At 45.1% G+C, this 7,790-nt stretch overlaps 1 non-coding gene across 1 annotated transcript; it reads left to right on the forward strand.

Moving 5' to 3' along the window:
• Positions 1–6,562: 6,562 nt before the first annotated feature.
• On the forward strand, positions 6,563–6,681 carry LOC112482370. The gene has a single exon (XR_003047292.1). It is a non-coding gene; the product is annotated as a 5S ribosomal RNA (ribosomal RNA).
• Positions 6,682–7,790: the final 1,109 nt, after the last annotated feature.

Consider the following 7,790-nt stretch of genomic DNA (forward strand, 5'->3'; position numbering starts at 1 on the left):
GGGTCTGGGAGTGTTTACGAGTGTATGTGTAGTAGAGTTTTGGTGGTGTTTCGGGAACTTTGGGACCAAAACACCGGCTGGTCCTAGTCTTTAAAGATAGAAGAGGAGTTCGTGTGATGAGTGTGTGTGTATGCACGCACACACGCACACACACACAGGAAACACGAGTGGTTTGTTGCTTTGCTTGCTGTCATGTTGAGTCTACCCTCAGAAGCACGGTCCCCTCCCAAGTTCAAATCCCAGACTGATTGCTCTCACGTGCCTCCACCAAGGTCATCTTGATAAGCGTGTGGAGCAGCAGGTCCGTTGTGATGTTTTTTTTCACGAATCCTTCGCACTCCGTCTTCCGGAGGTCCTCACTGCTCACACCCTAGGAGGAGCCGGGAGCCCAGAGCTGGTGACCCCAGAGGCAGCCGGAATGGTCTTCCTCAGTTGTCGAGATTTTAACAAGAGAAAGGATGATTACATGACAAGGACAAGCGCTTTGACACCATTTTAAAAAATGAGGATGCTGACGTTTTGGTTCCCACTATAAATTTAACTTTCTCAGTTATTGCATTATGGGAACTGGGCATTGCTGTGGTTGGGAGAAAATAGATATAATCAAGTGTGGGAATTTTGCCCGCCATCCATTCTGAGGCTCGTGGTAATTATCATCTTCGTTTTCTTTATTCCTGTCCTCTGAGTCCGGAATGAAAGCAGGGAGCTGCTCTTGGCTTTGACAGTTATCTGATGGGACTGACCCCTGCCGGCCACTTTCTTCCTTTCTGTCTATGCACGTGCACGCACGTGCACACACATGCACAGGCACGTGCATGTGGGCACACACCTTCTATTTTCATTCTGCAGGTCCTCACGGTCACAACGAAAGGTCTAGAATGAAGTTCCCGACCTAAGTTTAACTAAGTCAGGCCACGTGGTGCAGATGGCAGTGGTGCAGGCCACGTGGTACAGATGGCAGTGCGTCCCATTGGTGGGGATTGTGGGGACAATGACTTCTCTCGGTGGCCTGTGCTGGCACGTGAGCACTTAGACGAGAAAATTTCCTTATGGCTGAACAAATTCCCTTTGCATTTGATGATGCAGACTTACATTGTTTAGGGTCTTTACTTAAAGATAATTAAAATACCTTTTATTCTGAGGGATAGGGGTTCTCGAAAGTCCTCAGCCTGTCCGCGGAACGCTGAACAGACTGTGGCTGGCACATGGCTCCCGTGCCTTGGTCTTTGCAAAGCACATTTCCTCTGTGCCCTCCAGTTTCTGATAAAAACGAGACTACATTATCTGCTTTATTGGTTTATCCTTTTAATGTGTGTCTTACTTGAATTTTTAGTTCTCTACTATTCTCTCTGTTTCTATTATTTGCTTAGTTCAGGGCCTGGCAAAAAATGGCATTCAATGACTATCTGTGGCATGGACTATGAATATACCTCAGCATTTCACACCCGTTAATCGAAGTTGAATAAGTTTCTTTGCTTGCTACAGGAGCTGTCAGTGTGTAAGATGTCATGTGTGTCATGTATGGATAAGGGGGACACAGCGTATGCTGGGCTTCTGCATATGTTGGTCCATGGAACAGTGCTTGGTGTAATGTGTGTGTGTGTGTGTGTGTGTGTGTGTGTATGTGTGTGTGTGTGTGAGTTGTTGTTGCTAATATTATTATTGTTGTTATTATTATTATACTTGTCTTCAGAGCCCTTTTTTTCTTCTTTTTTAGAGTTTCTCAGGATTAGAGTTCCATGAGAACATCCCCTCTCTTAGATTAAGGGGACCCATCGATTCATATGACATTAATCAGAGATTTGAAAAATTCACTGAGGTTTGTCTGACAGTTATCTTTGCACTAACTATGACAATCAATGTGGCGACACAAATTTCAGGGGGAATGCTTCATTTTAAGCAAATGCGGTCTTCAGACACCCACGGCACTTTGCAGGCACCGTTTATTCCCTTAGAAGCGTTAGTGGGCAAATGACATCAAGAAGACCCCTTGGACTTCCTCCTCATGACATTTTGTTATCTTAATTTATGTATTTTAAAACAAGGACCCAGATTAATCACCTTCTCTTATTCGTCAGAACTTGTCGCTGGTGCAACACTCTAAAATTCTTCTTTTTACCTGTCAGTATCACATTTTGTTATGGTCTGGGGCTGATTTGTCACTTTCGTTGAGGCCACTTCAGGTCGCTCTGGCATGCGTGCTTGCCGTCCTGGATAAGCATGCGCTCACCTCCTCGTCCGACCATCCGTTCAGACAGGAAGTCGGGGTGAGAATCGTCACTCACCTTCCTCCCTTCACCCCGTCAGACACCTTTGCCTTGTGACGTCCCCACAGGATATTGAGAGCCTTTCTGAATGTCCCAGACCTCTGTTTTTCTCCATTGTTTCTAAGTTGACATTCTTTCTGAAGCCTTGACAGGTCGTACCCACTGCTTAACCTGCATCTCAGAAGCCTGTCGTTGTCAGAGAAGGTGTGAGATGGACGGGTTTTCTCCCACTGTACGCTCCTGATTCTCCGCGTGCACTTGCAAAGGAGCCTTTATTGGGAATAAATGCTAATATTTCATGAAACATCAAACTTTCATCGACTGGTCTGTAATTACCACTAAGCCAGGTCTCCCTTCCTCCCTCCGTTCCTCCCTCCTTCCCTCCATTCTCTCCTTCTCCCTACGTGTCCAAGTTTGTCCATTTCTAGGCCTTGGGGAATGTTCCTGTCCTCCACGTCAAGTGTGAGAGCTGGCGGCATTTCAGAGGCATTTGTCTGTCTGCCAGTGTAATGAGCACATCTCCTGACCGCCTTTGGTGTGCTCATCAATCTTGCCAGGAAGAAAGGCTTTTTGGGCTCTGAATTTATGACCAGTAAGTAGCTCCAAAGAAAGTTACAAATTCGTAAACACACATTTATAAGTAGAATTTTCACAGTGATTTTCAGTTGTCAAATTTAAGGGTCAAAAAAAAAAAAGATTTAAAGGAGAGTTTATTATAGCTTGAGAGAAGATGGAAAAGGATTGGAGACAAATATTTTTGGGCTGAGAATATGTGTGAGGTCACCGTACCCTCACGGAAGTCCCTGAGCAGAGATGCCACGTGGTAATTGGAGACAGAGATCTGCAGTCTATTCCTGGACGCTCCTCTGACTCATCCCGTTATCTGGGGAAGACGCCGAGCGTTTCTGCGTCGCCCCTCCATCTGTAAAAACGGATGCACATTCACGCTCTCACCTTCAGGCATCCTTGAGTCTTGGGTTTTCTGCTGGGACTTGTCTTTCAACGACTTTCCGGAACAATCGGGCCGGCCAGCCCGGGTGTGAGGGGACGTGGAGGGGTCAGTACCCTGGTGATGGAGCCTGGGGAATTGCAGAGGCGAGGAGGTTTGCATCGGCTACGCCTGGAAGGTTTTTGTTGAGATGGGATGGCCTGAAACACCTCCCCAGTTTAGGGTCTGGGGCTCGTGCCAAGCGACAGCTGAGAGATACTGAAGACATGTGTGTTTTAAGGTTTTTATAGGATTTTCTTTGACTAAAAGAAATTTGGGCCGGGCAAGGCAGGGTGTGGGGGTGAGAACCATGCGGAGCCTTTCCGGATGGGACAGCAGTGACAGGAGTCCAGGGACCCGAGATCGGCCACGCGGAGCGCGACTGGACCTCGTTACACAAAGCCCGGGTTGTGCGTCTGTGGTGTCTTCTGCCGTCATGATCACTACGGTTGTGTTTAATACAGTGCTGGAAGTCACAAGGAGCGAGAGGGGATGGGGGACATGCAAATGGACGTTTGTCCTGTGGCACATGATTGAAGATCCTTGGGCAGTGAGTGGCTTCCGTGACATGTAGCAAGATCGCAGGTAAAACATCAAATGTCACCGATACAGACACTAGAATATACCTTAATTTCAGGGTATGCGACGGACCACACGGCGATATCTGTTCCACGAAACGGATGTTCTTGCAAAGCTTACAAAAGACGAGAAAATTCACGGTTTAAAAATGGCTCTTTATCTTTCCGCTTAATCCATTTGATTAAGAAATGAGAGAGCACAAATATCATCGTTTGTCGTGTTTCTTGTGTTTCAAGGAGCGAGTGAGTGAGCACCAGGACGGTACCCTTACGAACGGGCTAAGGAGGGGATTCATCTCCAGCGTCCAGTACTCGTTCTGGGCAAATGATATGCTGTAATCAAGCACTAATATATAGACAACTTAGGGTTTAAAATGATTTTCACACTTAACTCTGATTAGCATGTGAAGACAATAGCGGCAGGAATTATTTTCCCCCGGACCGAGGGACATGACGGTGGAACAGAGGCGCGAGGAGAAACAGAAGTGCCTAGAAAGCCATGTACGTCCTTCCCTGATCCTGACGCCTTATATTATTATATTCACCGAAAGCTAAGTGTGTCCAAAGTAATGAGAAAAATATGCTTTATATTGTCATAACAAAGGCTCTGTGGCCCTGGCAGTGTTCAACCCACGTGGTATCGTATCAGACACAGCAGGTAAACCTGGGGACTCGGAGCCAGGTCACCTGGATTCAAGTCCCAGCCTCACCATCTGTGAGCTGCGTGACGTTGGACACATGTCTTAACCTCTCTGAGTCCTAGCTCCTCATCTAGGAAGTGGGTCTATACTGGCTCCCTGTCTCACGGGACTGTTACGATGACGAAAGTGTATAATAAACGTCAGGTGCCACCACCCGGTGTTTGGCAGCTTTTTACAAGGAACTCACAGCATGACTCCTGCCGAGCTTGAGTGCGAACTCGGAGAATGAGCTGGTGTGACTCTGAGACTGTCGCTCAGTCAGGGGCACGGCAAGGGCGATTTGTAGACAGGCCTGCGGTGATTAATTCTGTCGCAGCGGGGTCCAGCGGAGCCTGAGGCTGTTCAAAGTGCACCTTGCAGACATTGGGACATCAGCAGCACACCCGGCCATGTGCAATTCTTGTGGTTTAGGACAAGTGGGGTGGATTCGGTATGGGTTATAAGTGGAATGACCTGTCTTTTGCTGGAACCTGACTTGCTTTAGGGCTTGGGATAGAGACGGACAAGGTGTCATCCATGCTTGCCCTTCAGTTCCACACACGTGCACATGATTTACACCTGTGTGCACGTGATTCACACCTGCGTGCGCAATCGGTGATTCACACGGCCATAGCGCAATCGGCGTTTGTTCGGGTAAATAACACTCATTTCGATCTCTGCTGAGGAATGACCTTCCGTCGCACTAACAGATGCCACCTGGTGTGCGGGCTCATTCATCTCTGGGAGGTGCTGCGGGTACTCCGGACATTGCGGCTCTCAACAACGAGAAGATGCATGGGACTCTGTAGAAAGTGAGCAGGAACGAATGTGTGAGATGCAGCTGCTTTATTGAGGCCATTTTCCCTTTAGTTGAGTTAGCTTTTCAAGTTGAGCAAAAGGACAAAATAAAATTCAGGGAGCTTTGGGACCAACAGGTGTACGAAGCTATTATTTCTTCTCTTATTTAAAACATTCTGATTCTAAAAGGAACGCATGCTCATTGAAGAACATTCAGGAAAAAACTAGAATTATATAAAAAATATGTTAAATTCTAATTTTGTCTCCGAGAAGTAATCGCTGTTAGCTTTTTGGATGACTTTCTTCTGATGTTATTTTTCATAGATGTATATACACCCACGGGAATGTAACACGGGGATCATGCAGTGCGAAGACATTCGCATCTCGTTTTTTTTATACTTAGCACATATTGTAAATATTTCTCCATGTCATTCAATAATCTTCGAAAACGTGAGTTTGGATGCTGCCTTACATTCCATTGAATATTTGAATTTGATTAACAAAATGATTACTCTAATATCAAATAATAAGTTTCTTTACATTTTTTACTACTGTGAGCGATGTGGCAATGAGCTTTTTTTCCCTATAAATCTTTGTGAATCTGATTGGTCCATCAAGGTAGATTTCAAGACATGTATTTAGTGCTTCTAAGAAGATACGCATGTCAAAAAAAATGGTTTATTAGCTTAGTGCTCTGAGTTCTACTCTTTTTGTTCTGTCTTGTCCAAATTTCTAATATTTGCCTTTGATTTCAAATGTTGATTTTAAGTTATCTCTCTCATTATATGAATTCAAATCATACCGAAATATACACGGTGAAAAGAAAGTCTCCCTTTCTCGTTTCCACCTTCCCTGGGGAGTGTCAGAGAATGATCCGTGTGCCTTTCTAATTCCTTTTCACATTAATAAAAATTTAAATACGTCTGGGTAAATAAAAAACATTTATAATGAAGTCAGAACCATATTATCATGCAATTTGCCTCTTTTCCACTTAAAGCACAGACATCTTTGTACGTCAGTGTGTTTCAAGAGTATTTCTTTATGCGGATGCAAAATGATTTACTTCCTTACTCCTTATCAAAAATGGGGCGATGAACATCCTTATCCATCCAGTTTTGACCATTTATCTGGATGTTTCTGCAGGATACTTTTAAAATAGGATCGTTTCACCTAATCGCTTTTGATAGCGATCTCCAAACTGATTTCAGAAAATATTATAGTAATTTATACTTCTGTCAAAAGTGCGTAAGAGTCTATGGCCATGCCACCCTGAACGAGCCCGATCCCATCTGATCTCAGAAGCTAAGCAGGGTCGGGCCTGGTTAGTACTTGGATGGGAGACCACCTGGGAAGACCAGGTGCTGTAGGCATTAAAATACATATGTATATTTTATATATATATAAAACCTACTTAAGGCCAAGGGATTGTAAGATGACAAGGTCCTTGCAGTCTGTGAGGTCAGCCAAGGGCTGCCTCGCCTAAAAAAAGATGAAAAAAAAATTAAAAAGAAAGTGCACAAGAGTGCCCATTTTCCCAAATCTGCCTCCACATTGGATGTTATTGATATTAAAAAAATTTCCCATTCTTCCATTAGGTGAAAAATACTATCTTACTCTTGTTTTAATTTTCATTTCTTGAGTTTCTCTTCTTTTTTTTCTTTCTTTCTTTTTTTATTTCTTGGATTTCTTACAGCTAATTATTCTGTTCTTTTTGTATCAGAAATGGCTATGAATTATGACGTATATTTCTAATTTACTCACTGTATTTGAATGGACAGAAGTATATAAAAATGTTCTAGTATTTCTGATCTTAAGACCGAAAAAGCTTACTCCACTCTGCCTTATTTTTCTATTTCTCTTTCATAACAAATTCTGTGTGTGTGTTTCTTCTTGAGGCTACGCATGGTAATCTCAAATTTAATTTGCCCAAAATAGAATTGTCCTCCTAAGCATGTCTCCCCACGGTTGACCCCGTCTCAGACAATGGACCCGCCAGTTGCATAAGGCGAACGTCTTGGAGTACTCTATCATTCTTCTCCTTAGGGCCCAGGCTCAGACCAAGGACATTAGTGAATACCATCGATTTGAACTTGGGGAACATCCTTGACCACCCAGTTCGCCTCACTTGTGTGAGCCACCGCCAACGCTCGGGAGTTCCTGCTTCCATCCTGGCCATTACCACACAGGACCTAGGATCATCCTTCAAAAATATGAATCAGGTCACGTCCTCCCTGCTTAGAATGCCCCACAGGTGTCCCAGCTCACCTCAAACGAAATCCACCGTACCCTGACCCACGTAGCTCACTGTCGCTGCCCACTCTGTCCTCACCCAGGGCCCCTCCCCCCCGCCCCTCCTACGTTCCAGCTGCACTGTCCTTCTGCCAGCAGTCAAGGTCATGCTCGCTCTGGGGCCCCAGGCCGGCTCTCCCTTCCACCAGCACACCTGCTTTCCTGTGGCCGGCGCCATAATGCGCAGATC

This window comes from Pteropus alecto, unplaced genomic scaffold (genome assembly GCF_000325575.1).
Source record: "Pteropus alecto unplaced genomic scaffold, ASM32557v1 scaffold195, whole genome shotgun sequence".
In the NCBI taxonomy this organism is placed as follows: Eukaryota; Metazoa; Chordata; class Mammalia; order Chiroptera; family Pteropodidae; genus Pteropus; species Pteropus alecto.